This window comes from Loxodonta africana, chromosome 2 (genome assembly GCF_030014295.1).
Source record: "Loxodonta africana isolate mLoxAfr1 chromosome 2, mLoxAfr1.hap2, whole genome shotgun sequence".
Classification (NCBI taxonomy): domain Eukaryota; kingdom Metazoa; phylum Chordata; class Mammalia; order Proboscidea; family Elephantidae; genus Loxodonta; species Loxodonta africana.
The window spans coordinates 119,458,564-119,476,083 of NC_087343.1; the positions used below are offsets into that span (position 1 = coordinate 119,458,564).

The 17,520-nt window shown below is 39.6% G+C and overlaps 1 protein-coding gene across 1 annotated transcript in view; it reads right to left on the reverse strand.

The window, feature by feature from the left end:
• The window catches only part of TMEM232 (transmembrane protein 232), a 220,643-nt gene that overhangs the window by 160,277 nt on the left and 42,846 nt on the right, over window positions 1-17,520 (reverse strand). The window lies entirely within an intron of this gene.

Consider the following 17,520-nt stretch of genomic DNA (forward strand, 5'->3'; position numbering starts at 1 on the left):
AAAAAATTGTACAGATGGATGTGTTCCAACTGTTATAAAAAGTGGACTGTATTCTAATCTGTACATCTAGACATTTGCTGAAAAGCATGACTGCTATGAAACTCTGTGTCCAGGGACCACGGTATAGCACCAGGCACTCTTCTGTTCTGCCTTTAGTGACCCTGTGGCAGCTATAAAAGATGTTACTTTAAATATACAGAGAGAAAAAGAGTATTCTAGTAAATAAAAAAGCTGAACCAAAACAAATTTCTCAATAAACCTTGAAAATTTATTAAGAAGCCGTTGCATTTGAAAAACCAATATTATGACTCTTTCTTTGTAGCAATGTTCTATTTTAGTGTTTGGACTTCCTGGTGGCCTTAATTGCCACCCTAGATATTCAGATTTCACAAATTCAGTGAATGTGAAATATGAATATTTCTACTTACATGAATGAATATGAGTAAGTACAGCCTTTACAATCTGGACAAATTCAATTGACAAATGCGTCACTGAAAGGCAAATGGAATGTAAGATGTAGTTTAAAATACTGTCTTTATGAAATGTCATGTAGAGTGGAAAGAAGTAGATCAGATGCCAAGAAACCAAAGGTTGGACGAGAATCAATCAGTGATATTTACCATGTAACACTCTGGGCTGCTACCCAAAAGGTCAGCAATTTGAACCCACCGGTGCTCCATCTATGGGCGCCTGTTTCTGTAAAAATTTACAGCCTTGCAAACCCTATGGGGTAGCTCTACTCTGTCCTACAGGGCCGCTGTGAGTCGGATTGACTCAACGGCAGTGGGTTTTTAACCTCAGAAAAAGACAATGTTCCTGCTTTCAAGACACTTAATTCTAATAAAGAGAGATAGTAAGCAAGTAAACAAAACAGTATAAGTTCATAATGAACGTTATGAAAATAATAGAAGATGGCAATGTGATGAGCAATGACTAGGAAAAGAAAACCACTGTAGACAGAGAAAGCCTCTGTGAGGAGGTGCTATTTAAGGTAAGATCTGACAGATGAAAGAGTTAAGCATTCAAGGAGCCAGAGAAAAGTGTTCCCAACAGAAGGAATGGAAAATGCAACGGCCTTGGACCTAGAATTGCTTGACAGTTTAGAGAAACAGAAGATATTACAGAATGAATGGAGTATGAGATACCTGAAAGTCATAAGTACAAGACTAAATTTAGCAGGCACACATTTGCAATGATCATGGCTGATTTTGCAGGCCATAGAAAGATATTTGGATTTCATTCTCCGTGTAACGAAACGCTATCAAAACATTTGAAATGAAAAAAGTGATCTGACCTGCTTTACGTTTAAAAAAAAAAAGTCTCTAAAGATGGGACATGGACTGTAGGGGATATAAGAAATAGGGAGATTTTTAGCTTTTTGCAGTAATCTGGAAGCAAAGTGGTGATCGCTTGGACTTGGGAGTGTGCAGTAAAGAATTAACTGCACCCAAAGAGAAAGACGGACTTTTTCCTCAGCTCCTGGGAAGTAACATCTAATCCTATGGAATGTCCTACCTGATAAGAATGTCTTTGTTTACCTGGAGTCCTTGGGCTAAACCAGGTCCGTTATGATAACAATGCAATTAACAGTGGAGAAGCGTTGGGCCACAAAGTATCAGCTATATCTTTGGAGGGGCTGGAGACTAAGATCAGTCACGCAGCGAGCAATCAACCATGTCTATGTGACTGAGCCCCAGTAAGGTTTCTGGACACCAAAGTTCAAGTGAGTGTCCCAGCTTGGCAATATTCCATGTATATTGTCGCACATTGTTGCTGAGAGAAGTAAATGCTGTCTGCACAACTCTGGGAAAGGACAACTGGAAGCTCTATGCTTAGAACTCTCCTGAACCCTGCCCTAGGGGCCTCTTACCTTGACTTATTTTATATGTTTCCTTTCACTATAATGAAGCATAACCATGATTTTAACAGTTTTGTTAAGTTCTGTGAGTCCTTCTAGTGAATTATTGAATTTGAAGGTAGTCTTGGGGACCCCTGAACTTCCAAATGGTATGAGAAGTGAATGATCTTGGGGGCTGCTGAACTTTGCAAGAGGTATACACATGGGGGGGTGGGTGAGTAGAAAAAATTGTAATATATTTTAGACACATAGTAGGATGAGTGGGGACTCTAGGGCACCCTTTATGTTCAGAATGTTAATTTTCTATAATAATATCTACCACTATACGTGCACATATAATATTAGTCAAAGAGTTATTTTGAATATATTATCATATTTCATTCTTACATGTTTTAAACCAATATCCAACAAAATAAAATGAAGAAAATCAAAGTATTACTAATGTCACCTTTTTTTGCAGATAATCTTAGAAAAAAACAAAAGATTATCTAATTCTTTTTTCCCCCTTAAAGAAGATGCTAGTTATTTTAAATAGCAAGTGGAAAAACTAATAATGGAAAGATCACCCACATAAACTTTGTACTTTCAAACTATTAGAGTGATTGAAATGTGATGACAGGTAGGATGTCAAAATGTCAATGAATATTTAAGGAACTGGGTAGAACTTGTGTTGCTTAAAATTTCATAATTTTTTTTTCTCAGAGTCAATTATGGAAGTCTGTTAATTAAATACAGTACCTGTCTGGAGTTGTAACTTGAGGGCAGGGAATAGAGCAGTTCATTTTATTTTCAAGAACAAGTATGATTCTTGTAAACAAAGTAAAGAAAAATTGTATTTCTGACTCCTGGACTTAGTTTAAATTTCACTAAATAAATTCACACTACCAAGAGATAGGCAACCCTCACTGGTTTTTGCCTCCTGGGGGCAAAAAGGCAAAAATAAAAGAAAATGACAAAGAAGTTTTTGAAACTTAAATAAAGGAAGGATAACTTCCTATTTTAAATACTTTGCATGCAATAACTCTTTTAAAACCCAGAATCTCGAAGAACTAAGACGCTGAGAGATTAAACGAGTTGCCTGATGTTATCCAGCACTTAACAGATGAGCTGAGACTCATCCCAAATTTCTGACACCAAATCCAGGGCATTTCTTCATTCTACAACTGCCTCTCTTGGAACCATTCTGGTGCCATTTTCTCTCCCGTTCTTAACTAAATTCATTGCCATTCTTCCCATTTCGGGGCCTTCTGTATTCCTTTCAATCAGCAGGAACTTAAGAATATCTTTAAAATTTGAAATAACTATTTAGTCAACCAAAGTCTTAAGAAATGTCTGGAGCAAATGCTAGAATACTGTGTTAGATCAAATTAGAGTTTTCTGTGCCCTTGAACATATAATCAATCAGGTCACTCTTGATGGATGGGAGGGGAGAAGAAGAAAGTGACTCTAGCATATTAGTATTCATTTTTGGTCCAAAATAAATGATAGAAAAAAAATCAATCTGAATCACTCTAGAGGATCATAATATAATTCAGATTCATATAACAAAGGAAGTTACAAGTTCCAGGTTAGGTATTTTCATTAATGCATACACATTTGCTTCTTATTTAATTTGGAAAACAAGCCTACATCTATGTTGCTGTTTTCTCCTACACTAAGATATATTATTACAAAAATTGATTTTTAAAATGGCATGTTGCAACATGCTTTAGCACCATGATACTTTTAGAAATAATTGCTGATTTCTAGTACATGTTTTTTTTAGTACATGGGTCATTTCCAGCTACAGATGGATTTTAGACCATGGGATCAAAGGAGATTCAACTTTGTATCACTTATACTTTAAAAATGTGAAAAATATTCCTATGAGATTCTCAGCTCCTTCATCTTGAATAGGTGAAGGCCCTTAGTCAAGGGTTTTTGTCTGAAAAATGCAGCATGTTATTGCAGCCTGTTCCAATCAAAAGGAACAGTAGCAGTCACACCAGAGAACAAACAAAAAGAGAGTAAAAGCCCTTTAAACATGTCCAGAGAGACTGGGATTTTTTTGTAGCAATGACAACAAAATTTCATGAGAAGAATAGTAATATTTTTGAACTTTAAAAAATCCCATTAATCCTTTTACCTGTAAGTTACTGTCTCTTTTCCTGGATATTTTGGCTTTATGAAGATCCTCAAGTACAGAGGGTGAGGTCTCACCACTACAATTAATATTTTCTATGGACTCCACATATTATGCTTTAATTGATGTGGCAATGCTGACAGGGAAGAAAACTGTTAGCTCTTTTCATTTTTATTGAATATAAAAATGTGATCTTAGAACACAAAATATGGCTCTTAACCAAGTTTTACAAAATGGTCCTACAAGGAGTCAGTCTCAGAACATTTGGCCACAGAGCCTCTTCTTTCACTTCACACTTAGAATGTCTTCTTCTCACCCATTCTAGTGTGCAGCTAGTCTCCTCTGCCACCTCTCCAGCCCCAAAGGCTCCAGTGAGTGAAAAAAAAGAAAGAAAGAAAGAGTACCTGCAGGGGTTCCTCACCCAGTTCCCCATGTCCATGAGGTCTCAGTTTCAGTGCCAGTTTCCTAAGCAACATGACCGGTTCCAACACCTTCTCCTTATCCCCACCGTGAAGTATTAAGGTATAAAAGAAAGAGGAAAGTATCCTGCTGCTACCTAGAGAGGTGATCTGGTCATCTCAAACTGGGTCTCTACAGACATTTTTTCAGTGAAAATTTGCAGCTTCAGGAAAATATTTCTGATGTTCCAAATTATCGACTTATAGGCCAACTTGTGGCACACAGACTAATCAAAAACGAAGGGTGCAGTAGAAAGGAAGAGATACGGGTCAAGCCAGGGTTTAGTTTCAGTCCAACTATGGCAAGATGGCAATAGTAATGACAAGTGGTATTTCTTACTATTATCATTATTACAATTATTATCTCTGTCTTTCTCTCTCTGTCCTCTGTCTCCTTTTAATATTTTCAACTTCTTCTAAGCTCATTCTGCAGCTTGACGGCATGATGTAACATGCTATTAGAGATCTAGCAAAAAAACAGGGTATTTTATTGCTGGTGCCACACTCAGACAGGGTTTCTAAGTTCATTCATTATTTTGGGGGGGGCATTTGTGTGGGTATACACATATCTATCAATAGTGTACAAGATGCACAGATTAACACTTTAAGAGGCAGACAGTATATATTAATGGCGGTGAAACAATAGGGGTAGATAGTGAGATGGTGATACAATGTGAATTATGTAAACATTGTCAATGAACTGTACATGTAACAATTTTTGAATGGGTATATGTTTTGTAGGGTCGCTATGGGTCGGAATTGACTCAACAGCACTGGGTTTTTAATATGATTTGTTAATATATTTTCAACAAAAAAAAAAAAATAGTGGGTAAGAGCGATGATTTCTCCACCATCGCTTTTGAAGAAAATCTACTTTCATCTTTGCCAATACAGTTAGTGAAAAAATACTTGCACGTAAAATGTTTAAAATGAAAAGTGATTAGGGTAAAAAGCCAAAGCTCCCCAAGCCCACAACTCACCCCTAATGTGACCGTTTTTATAAATCTGAAGTCTGAACTCTGTCTTTCCAGATGCTTTTCTGATGATAGACAGACAGGCACACAGACAGACAGATACCCCTTAATGTGGTCATACTACTGTTTTACAATTTGCTACTTTTTACTTTAAAATATACATATTTTAGAAATCTTTATCTAAGAATTAATCTACCACATCTACTGTAGTGAACTGTTTAGCTATGTATAGATATATCTTTAAATACGTAATATACCTGCGTGACTGTTTTCAACAATGAATTCCCCCAAAAATGTATAATTTCTAGGGCAAAGCATAGGCATGTTGTCAATTTTTATAAATATGGACAAATGACTCTCCAAGAAGGTTTTAATCTGACTAAGAATGTTCACAGTGATGATTTCTAACCAGTCCCATCCCCACTAACAATGGACACACATAATTAAAACAAAAATGAATCTGAATGTAATAGGCGAAATATAACTCAGTGTTATTTTAATGTATATACTTTACTATTGGATTGAACATCTTTTATATGTTTATTACTTTGTATTTCATTACTTTGTATTTCTTCTCATGTGAATTGACCATTCCTATCTCTTTGGCTCGTTTCCTTGCTGGGTTATTCTTTTTCTTTCCTTAGAAGTTGTAGGAGTTCTTTTATATCAATCTATCAATTATTTGCCCACTATATAGACTGAACATATTTCCCAAGTTTCACTGGCATTTTAATTATCATTTTTTCTGCATATATATTGAAAATTTTTTGCATAGCTAAAAATTTACCAGTTATGTCTTTATGATTTGCGCTTTTTCTGTTTTTTTTTTTTTAACACCTTTCCTTGCATAAGGCCATAAGGGTTTTGTGCTATATTCTAGTTATTTTAAAGGTTCTAATTCTTTTTTTTTTTTTTTTAATTTATGATGTCTGGCTATGGTATGAAGCACTTATTTAACTTTGTTGTTAGGTGCCACCGAGTCAGTTCCAAATCATAGCGACCCTATGTTTGAGTCCAGTGTTTCAGCCACTATGTCAATCTGTCTTGTCGAGGGTCTTCCTCTTTTTTTTCACTGACCCTCTACCTTACGAAGCTTGATGTCCTTCTCCAGGAACTGGTCCCTCCTGATAACATGTACAAAGTACATGAGACAAAGTCTTGCTATTCTCACTTCTAAGGAGCACTCTGGCTATATTTCTTCCAAGACAGACTTGTTCGTTCTTCTGGAAGTCCACGGAATATTCAATATTCTTCACCAACACGGTAACTCAGAGGCATCAATTCTTCTTCGGTCTTCATTATTCATTGTCCACCTTTCACATGCATAGGAGGCAATTGAAAATACAGCTTTGATCAGGTACACCTTAGTCCTGAAAGTGGTATCTTTGCTTTTGAACACTTTAAAGAGGTCTTTTGCAGCAGATTTGACCAATGCAGTACATTGTTTGATTTCTTAACTGCTCCTTCCATGGGTATTGATTGTGGGTCCAAGTAAAATGAAATTCTTGACAATTTCCAATGTTTTCTCCATTGATCATGATGTTGTTTATTGGTCCAGTAGTGAGGATTTTTATTTTCTTTATGTTGAAGTGTAACCCATACTGAAGCCTGTGGTCTTTGATTTCATCAGTAAATGCTTCAAATCCCCTTCACTTTCATCAAGCAAGCTTGTACCATCTAGCAGGTTGTAAATAAGTCTACCACCAATCCTAATGCCACGTTCTTCATATAGTCCAGCTTCTTGGACTATTCACTCAGCATACAGATTGATTAAGTACGGCGAAAGGATACAACCCTGATGCACACTTTTCCTGATTCTAAAACACACAGTATCCCTGTTCTGTTTGAATGACTGCCTCTTGGTCTATGTACAGGTTTTACCTGAGCACAATTAACTGTTCTGGAATTTCCATTCTTTGCGATGTTATCCATAATTTGTTACAATCCACATAGTCAAATGTTTTCACATAGTCAATAAAACACAGATAAACATCTTTCTGGTATTCTGTGCTTTCAGCCAAGATCCATCTGACATCAGCAATGATATCCCTTATTGCCCGTCCTCTTCTGAATCTGGCTTGAATTTCTGGCAGTTCCCCATGGATGTACTGCTGCAGCCACTTTTGAATGATCTTCAGCAAAATTTTATCACAAAATTTTACTTGTGTGTGATATTAATGATACCGTTCAATAATTTCCACATTCTGTTGGATCACTTTTCTTTGGAGTGGGCACAAGTATGGATCTCTTCCAGTCGGTTGGTCAGGTAGCTGTCTTCCAGATTTCTTGGAATAGATGATTGAGTACCTCCAGTGTTGCGTACGTTTGTTGAAACATCACAATTGGTATTCCGTAAATTCTTGGAGCCTTGTTTTCACCAATGCCTTCAGTGCAGCTTGGACGTCTTCCTTCAATACCATTGGTTCTTGATCCTATGCTACCTCCTAAAATGGTTGAATATTGACCAATTCTTTTTGGTACAGTGACTCTGTGTATTCCTTCCATCTTTTTTTGATGCTCCCTTTGTCATTCCATATTTTGTCCATAGAATCCTTCAAAATTGCAACTCGAGGCTTCAAGTTTTACTTCAGTGCTTTCAGCTTCAGAAATACCAAGCATGTTCTTCCCTTTTGGCTTTCTAACTCCAGGTCATTGCAAATTTCATTATAATACTTTACTTTGTCTTCTCAAGCTGCCCTTTGAAATCTTCTGTTCAGCTCTCTTATTCATTATTTCTTCCATTCACTTTAGCTGCTCTACGTTCAACAGCAAGTTTTAGAGTCTCTTCTGACATCTTTTGGTGTTTTCTTTCTTTCCTGTCATTTTAATGACCTTTTGCTTTCTTCATGTATGATGGCCGTGATGTCATTCCACAACTTATCTGGTCTTCAGTCATTATTGTTAAATGTGTGAGATCTATTCTTGAGATGGTCTCTAAATTTAAGTTGGATATACTCAAGGTGGAAACCCTGGTGGCGTAGCGGTTAAGAGTTACGGCTGCTAACGCAAAGGTCGGCAGTTCAAATCCACCAGGCATGCCTTGGAAACCCCATGGAGCAGTTCTACTCTGTCCTATAGGGTTGCTATGAGTCAGAATTGACTCAACAGCAATATGTTAACAGGTTATACTCAAGGTTAAAACAAATCTCATGGACTTGTTTTAATATTCTTCAGTTTCAACTTAAGCTTGTATATGAGCAATTCATGGTCTGTTCTGCAGTCAGCCCTGGTCTTGTTCTGACTAATGATATTGAGCTTTTATATCGTCTTTTCCAACAGATGTATTTGATTCCTGTGTATTCCATCCAGCAAGATCCATGTGTTTAGTTATCGTTTATGCTGTTGAAAAAAAGGTATTTGCAATGAATGAGTCATTAGCCTTTCAAAATTCTCTCACACGATATCCAGTCATTTCTATCACCAAGGTCATATTTTCAACTACTGATCCTTCTTTGTTTCCAACTTTTGCATTCCAATCACCAGTAATTATCAACGCATCTTGACTGCATGTTTGATCAATTTCAGACTGCAGAAGTTGGTAAAAATCTTCAATTTCTTCATCTTTGGTCTTAGTGGTTGGTACGTAAATTTGAGCAATAGTCATATTAACTGGTCTTTTCTTGTAGGCATACGTATATTATGCCATGGCTGACAGGGCTGTACTTCAGGATTGGTCTTGAAATGTTCTTTTTCTGACTGCAATGCCATTCCTCTTCAAGTTGTCATTACCGACACAGTAGACCATACAAGTGTCTGATTCAAAATGGCCAATACCAGTCCATTTCAGCTCACTAACGCCTAGGATATTGATGTTTATGCATTTCATTTTTGACAACTTCCAATTTTCATATATTCATACTTTGTACATTCCACGTTCTGATTATTAACGGATGTTTGTAGCTGTTTCTTCTCATTTTGGGTTGTGCCACATCATCAGATGAAGGTTCTGAAATCCTTACTCCATCCACATTATTAAAATCAACTCTACTTTGAGGAGGCAGCTCTTCACCAGTCATATTTTGAGTGCCTTCCAACCTGAGGGGCTCATTTTCTGGCACTATGTCAGACAGTGTTCCGCTGCTATCCATAAGGTTTGTACTGGCTAATTCTTTTCAGAAGTAGACTGGCAGGTCCTTCTTCCCTGTCTGTCTTATTCTGGGAGCTCCACTGAATCCTGTCCACCATGGGTGACCCTGCTGGCATTTGAAATACTGGCAGTATAACTTCCAGCATCAAAGCAACACGCAAGCCACCGAAGTATGACAAACTAACAGAAAAGTGGTGGCCAGAAAAAATATATATGCATTATATACAGTAGAACAAAGTAAGAATTGTATCAACATCAGACTTCTCATCAAAAAACAACTGAAGCCATAAGACAAAGAGTGACATCTTTGTCATGCTGAAAGTAAAACAAACAAGAAAACTGACAACCCAGAATTCAGTATTTGGTGAAAATATCTTTAATAATGAAGAACTTTTCAGACAAAAGAAAAAAAAAACCTGTTAAAATTCATTACCATTCAAAAACCAAACCTGGAGCCATTGACTCAATACTGACTCTACAGGACAGAGTAGAATGCCCCACAGGGTTTCCAAGTAGCTGCTGGTGGATTCGAACAGCTGACCTTTTGGTTATCAGCCTGAGCTCTTAACCACTGTGCCACCAGGGCTCCTCATTACAATTAGACCTTTTTATTCACAGGATAAGTTAAAAGTAGAAGGCGTATGATACCAGACAAAATTGAGGTCTATAAAACAAAATGAAGATTTCTAGGAAAGATATAAATAAAGGAAAATATGAAGGATATATTTCATATTTCTAATTACTCTAAATATAACTGGCTTTATAAAGCAAAAGTAGTAACAATGAATTATGGGTTTTTAGCACACAGAAAATTGAAATACAGTAAGTCCCTAGGTTACAATTGTTCGACTTATAGACAACTCGTACTTGCCCTTTAATGTATGTGAGTTTGCCTTCACCTTGAAGTGACTGAACCAACGCTACCAGCAACAAATTCTTCATCACAATCACCTTCAGTTGGTGCACGTGAAGTTTTTAAAATTGAAAAGGCTTTGAGCATTTTCTTGCACTAAACCTGTTGCCATCAAGTTGATTTTGACTCATAGCGACCTTATAGGACAGAGTAGAACTGCCCCCATAGGGTTTCCAAGAAGCGGCTGGTAGATTCAAACTGCCAACCTTTTGGTTAGCAGCTGAGCTCTTAACCACTGCACCACCACTACCAAAACCTAAAAAAACCTGCTGCCATTGAGTCAATTCTGACTCACACTAACCAAAAGGTCAGCAGTTCGAATCCACCAGGCATGCCACCACTAGTAAGGCTAAATAAGAACCATATGCACCCATTCTGACTTACCTAAAAATTCGACTTAAAGACACAGTTAGGAATGGACCTCATTCATAACCTGGGAACTGCCTATATATGAAAAGATAGCACAAAATATGAGAGACGAATTGGGAGTATACCGTAGTGAATGAATATTTTCTTTTAGAAGGCTCAGCACAAAGGTGGTTCATATGAGACAGAGGCTAAAGTATCCCAAATCTCCATCCTTTCCAAACTGCTGTACCACTCCAGCATCTCTAACATCAACTACTCCTTCTCCCCTCAGTACTCTCCCTCCCATCTTTGGGTTTCATAATTTGCTGCAACATCTCACGGAACTCACGAACCACCACAGAAATGGATCACACAGTTGTGGAGGGTGGCAAGTCCTAATTCCATGGGTCAGGCATCCACCAGGTTGGAGGATTTTCCTGACTCCCATGGTTGCAAGGACTGATGAACCTAAATTGGCAGGTCAGATGACAGGCTGCTGGTTCACAAGGCTGCAGAAGCTGGTCAAATCCCAGAATCAGCAAGTCAGACAATAGCCTGCTGGCTCAAGTTTCAAGAACCAGATGATGAGCTGGATGCAGAACCCAGAGCAAGAGAGTGAACTTTGTCAGAGCATTCATATATATTGGATGCAGACCATACCCTCAAGGAAAATCCTCTTGCTTGAGCAATGTGGTGCAAGGGTACCCCTTGAATAAGGGTGGTAAGGGTGGTGACTTGAGTCACACTCTCTAATAAGGCAGTGACTCAAGAGATAAATTTCACCCTAATCCTGCCTCTTATTAACATAACAGACAACTCACTCCCAAAAGAGACCATAACCACACACATAGAGGCTAGGATTTACAACAGATCACAAAATGACAAATGACTACATCATTACATAATTGCCAAATTACATCATTACATAACCGCCAAACCACTGAAAATCATGGCCCAGCCAAGTCGACACATAACCTTAACCATCACAGGTTCCATACGCCTTACATGCATTAGCAACAAGCTGTTCAATCCCATTGGCAGGCCACAAGCACCTTCTTTTACACAGTTCCATTCAATCTTTGCAAGGGAGTCACAAAGTCTATACCTAGAAGGGCCATATTAAGTAACTCACTGCACCACAGGCCACATTCCAGCTCTTCTAGCCACTGGCACTTTCATACTCGAAGGATTAGTTTCCCTCTCCCAATCATTTTACCAGTCCAAAACAGTCATTAACAATTAGTCCTTCAGTAGGGCAAAAGAGTCCTCAGGGTGAGGTTACTCAGGTACCACTTATTCAGGTCTACTGCAGGTATCCATCTGATCTAGTCAGGTTCTCCAAAAGTCATCTCAGCTTCACTCTCTCTGGCCTCTGATAAAATTTAACTGAGAGATTATTCCCTTGCTCTGAGTCTCTCTCATGGTATCAGCAAAATGTTAGATTTCCCCCACTACATAACCCATTTATTCCTTCCTTTACCTTCAGCTGTTATTTCTCCTTCCTTCCATTTGTCATTTACTTTTACCCAAACTTTTCCACCTTGGGAAGGAAGATCAGGTTCATCTGCTGTGCCAGTTCATATTGCTGGTAGCAAGACCAGCCTAGCAAGTGCTTCCCCCTCAGTCCATTCCCATTCATGTTGGGTGGGGTTTCTGAGGTGCAACACTAGCAGGCTATCTCGACCAGTAGGCAATACAGCAGTATTTACTGTTAATCCCAATTTTGCCAGATGGTGGGAAAGTACAATCCATCCCATAAGACCTTTGGGAATTTTGGTGTACAGGTTCAGGGGTATTGTTAGACCTTTGGGAATTTTGGTGTACAGGTTCAGGGGTACTGTTACAGTCGCTTGCTTAGTGATTACCCCTGCTTCCAGGACCCGCAGCTACATCCCTGGTCTTGGGACTGCAGCATCTGGCAAGAAAAAAGTAATTTTAGGTGACATGGGGAAGAACTGTGCAGTGGCACCAGCATCCTTCCATATCCTCTCTTCTCCAAGTCCCTCAGAGAAGCATAGGGATCTGTCCAGTGATGATCCTCCCTTTCTCCCCCTCATGCTGAGTGTGAGTATACACTCATGAAGGCATGTAAGCCAGTCCTTCATACCTTTATCTCCCTGTTTTAGATGACAAATGTTTCAACTGCCCATTCCAATTCTCTATCCAACCATTATCTGAGGTTGGTATTCAATATGGTATGTCCATTTAATATGATGTTTCTTGGCCCATCGCTGCACCCTGTGAGCCGTAAAGTGTGTTTCTTAGTCTGGTGAACTATTGCTCGGTGGCCCAAATTAGTACTATATCTTTTGTTCCGATCCTTTAATGCTGTTTTTGACATTTGCATCTGTCACAAGGTATGTAAAGCCCGGTCCAGAGTAAGTATCTATTCCTGTGCAGACCCACTGGTAGCCACCTGGTGCCACCAGTGTCATTGATCCAATATAAACAACTTCCCAGCTATGTGTAGGGCCTTATCCCCAGGGAATCTACCCCATAGCCACCTGTAACCTCTATCTTTCTTGCTGGCAAAGTAGTCCTTATTGGCATTTTATGCCTCAGAGAGTGCAAGAGGTATGTGTCTAGATTTAGCCCATCTCTGCATTGATGCAGCACCACCATGCCCACTCATTTCATGGACCCAATTGGCCACCTCAAGTGAGCACACTAACAGGTCCACTTGCTGATTCCAGGCGCCTTCCAATCCAGGAAGGGGGTACTTCTAATGGGCATCAACATGTCCTACTCTAATGTACCCTTTTAATTCCCACAGTGCTTTCCATAGGTCCATTCCCTACACTGGTGTCCCCTTAACAGTGCAATTTTCCATCACCCATTTGCCTTACCATATAGCCAGGCTGTTGGCTGCTGTCAGTGAATATAAAAATTCAAACATATGGGTTCTCCCCACTGCCCAATTCTTCCATCATGGCCATGAAGACAGCATGCAGTTCAGCCCACTGAGCTGACCTGTTCTAACCTTCTTTAATCAGAGTCTTTCCATCTTCTGGAGCCCTGGTTGCACAGTGGTTAAGAGCTCGGCTGTTAACCAAAAGGTCGTCTGTTCAAAACTACCCACTGCTCCTTGCAAACCCTATGGAGCAGTTCTACTCTGTCCTATAGGGTTGCTATGCATCAGAATTGACTCAAAGGCAGCCAGTTTGGTTTTCCTTTTTTTTTTGGAACCATCTGCTGGTCTTAATGCAGCAGCTTTCCACATCAAATGTGGTCCATGTACCCTAGAACTGCCATCTGTGAACCAAGCAGCCTTCTCCTGGTCAGCAGAAAGTTGTTCATAGTGCACTATCTATGTAGCAATGAGCTCTGGCAGCTTCTCAGGGGGTTACAGCATAGGACCTATGGGAAAAGAGGCTACCTGCTCGTGGATATGGTGGGTGCCTCCCTGCATTCCCCCAGTAGCTTGCTCTTGTATGAACCATCTCCATTTTATTATGGAAATATTTTGGGCATCACCTTCCTTATAAGAGTATTTCTCTGTCATCATCCAAGACATTATGGGTATTTCAGGTCTCATGATGATTTTATGTCTCTCTGTCATTGTGGCAAACTCAATCAACACCCAATAAAACAAAACAAAAAAACAAAAACCCAGTGCTGTCCAGTTGATTCCACCTGATAGCAACCCTATAGGACAGAGGAGAACTGCCCAATAGAGTTTCCAAGGAGCGCCTGGCGGATTCAAACTGCCGACCTCTTGGTTGGCAGCCGTAGCACTTAACCAGGGTTCCCAACACCCAATAATGGCTGAGTAATTGCCTTTCAATTAATGTGTATCATGCTGCAGCATCTGGAAACTTTCTAGTCCAGGATCCCAGTGGTTGCTGTAGAGTGGCTTTCTCAGGTTTTTGCCATAAGCTCCGATCTGCATAAGTATGCATGACAGACACCTCCAAAATCATGTCTGAATGTGGATCATAAGGGCCTAAAGGCAGGGAGAGTGAGACCGCTTTCTGTAATTCAGACATAGCCTGCTGTTGCTCTGGCCCCTATTTGAATGCAGTTTTCTTCCGAGTAGTTTTATGGTTGGGAGCCAGAAATGCCCCTAGATGTGGAATATGCATTCTCCAAAATCCAAATAGACCGACCAAACATTGGGCCTACTGCTTAGATTACAGGGTAGGTAGTGACAGCAACTTATTCTTGGTTGCCTGCAGAATGTCATGGAGACACCTGCCCAAGTTATTCCCAAGAATTTCTCCATTTGGGCAGGGCCCTGGATTTATTAACCAGCCTCCGTTGGTCATGTGACTCCCAGAATCCACAGGTCAGACAGCAGGCTACTTGGTCAAGTTCCAAGAACTAGAGGTCAGATGACGATGAGCAGGATGTAGGATCCAGAGTAAGACAGCGAACTTTGCCAAAGCATTCATATATATTGGATGCAGATTTACCCCCCTGCCTGAAGCAGCCAATATATGGACAGAATATATGAAACAACAGTTTTCAAGACACTTGACATCACAAAATGAAAATGTGAATCCCTAAAAGACTGGAAACAAATAAGGTGAGTCCTACAACTGTACCGCCTCATCATCTTGAGAGAGATTCTAGGCAATGCTACAGAGAGGAAGAACCCACTTGGAGCCTGATGGACTCTCTGAGTTAAAAAGATGGAGTTTAAGGTGAAGAGCAAAGGCAGCTACAACTCACATGAGGAATACTGAGAGAAGAGTTCTTCACAAAGAAAGAATTTCAGAGATCTACAGAGGCTCCACCTTTGAGTATTTAGCTTAGTACTGATGAGCATATCTGTAGGAGGAAGCTAAAAAATTTTAGGGAAAAAACCTCCCTAAAGGTGGTAACAGTCTCCCTGCAGCTCATACAGGGCTGAGTTTAATGCCTCTTCCTAACAGCCAGTCTGAAAAACTTCATGACTTACAGGACATTTGGTAGAGTAGTCGGGGTGATGAACCATGAATTGAAAATTGCTCTAGTCATGCCTAACGAATCATGAAAGCAAGACCTGAAAGGTTCAAACTGTTTCCAAATAACTTAACAACATCCCAGAACAAAACTCAAGAGTACTTATAAGTAAACAAAAGTATCATCATTCAATAAGATAAGTTCACAATATCTGGCATCCAATAAAAACTTATCAGGCATAAAAAGATGTAGGAAAATGCAACCCATGAGGAGTTAAGTCAATCAACTACGATCAACCCAGAACTGATAGAGATGTTGGAATTGGTGAACAAACAATAAATCAGTCATTATAATCGTAGTACATATGTTCATAAAGTTAAGTAGAGTAGGGACAATATAAAACAAAAAAACCCACATCAAACACCTAGATTGTTGTTGTTGTTAGGTACCATCGAATCGGTTCCAACTCATAGCAACCCTATGCACAACAGAATGAAACACTGGCCAGTCCTAAACCACCCTCACAATCGTTACGCTTGAGCACATCATTGCGGCCACTGTGTCAATCCATCTCATTGAGGGTCTTCCTCTTTTTGGCTGTCCCACTACTTCACCAAGCATGCTGTCCTTCTTTAGGGACTGATACCTCCGGATAACATGTCCAAAGTATGTGAGGCAAAGTCTCACCATCCTTGCTTCTAAGGAGCATTCTGGCTATACTTCTACTTCTCCCATAACAGATTTGTTCATTCTTTTGGCAGTCCACAGTATATTCAATATTCTTCACCAACACCATAATTCAAAGACATCAGTTCTTCTTCAGTCTTCTTTATTCGTTGCCCAGCTTTCACATGCATATGAGGTGACTGAAAATACTATGGCTTGGGTCAGCTGCACCTTCGTCTTCAAGGTGACAATCATGGATTGAATTATGTCCCCCCCAAAACGTGTGTATCAATTGGGCTGGGCCACAATTCTTGCTATTGTGTGGTTTTCCTATATGTTGTAAATCCTGCCTCTATGATGTTAATGGGGGAGGATGGGCAGCGGCAATAGTGTTAATAAGGCAGGACTCAACCTACAAGTTTGGATTGTGTCTTCAGGTAATATCTTGAGATATAAAAGAAAAGCGAGCAGAGAGACAGGGCGAGCTCATACCACCAAGAAAGCAGCACTGGGAGCAGAGCGCTTCTTTTGGACCCAGGGTCTCTGCACCTGAGAAGCTCCTAGTCTGGGGGAAGATTGATGAGTAGGCTGACAGAGGGGTATTAGCTTCCCCTGAAGCTAATACCCTGAATTTGGACTATTAGCCTACTTTATGTGAGGAAATAAACTTCTCTCTGCTAAAGTTTTTCTGCTAAAGCCATCCACTTGTGGTATTTCTTTTAGCAGCCCTAGGTAACTAAGACAGGGACATCTTTGCTTTAAATACTTCAAAGAGATCTCTTGCAGCAGATTTGCCCAGTGCAATGCGTCATTCGATTTCTTGACTGTTGCTTCCATAGGCATTGATTGTGGATCCAAGTAAATGAAGTCCTTGACAACTTCCACCTTTTCTCCATTTATCATGATGTTGCTTATTGGTCCAGATGTAAGGATTTTTGCTTTCTTTATGTTGAGGTGCGATCCATACTGAAGGCTGTAGTCTTTGATCTTTATCAGTAAGTGCTTCAAATCCTCTTCACTTTCAGCAAGCAAGGTTGTGTCATCTGATTATTGTAAGTTATTAACGAGTCTTCCTCCAATCCTGATGCTTTGTTTTTCTTCATATAGTCCAGCTTCTCAGATTATTCACACACCGTACAGATTGAATAAGTATGATGAAAGGATACAACCCTGACACACACCTTTCCTGACTTTAAGCCACACGGTATTC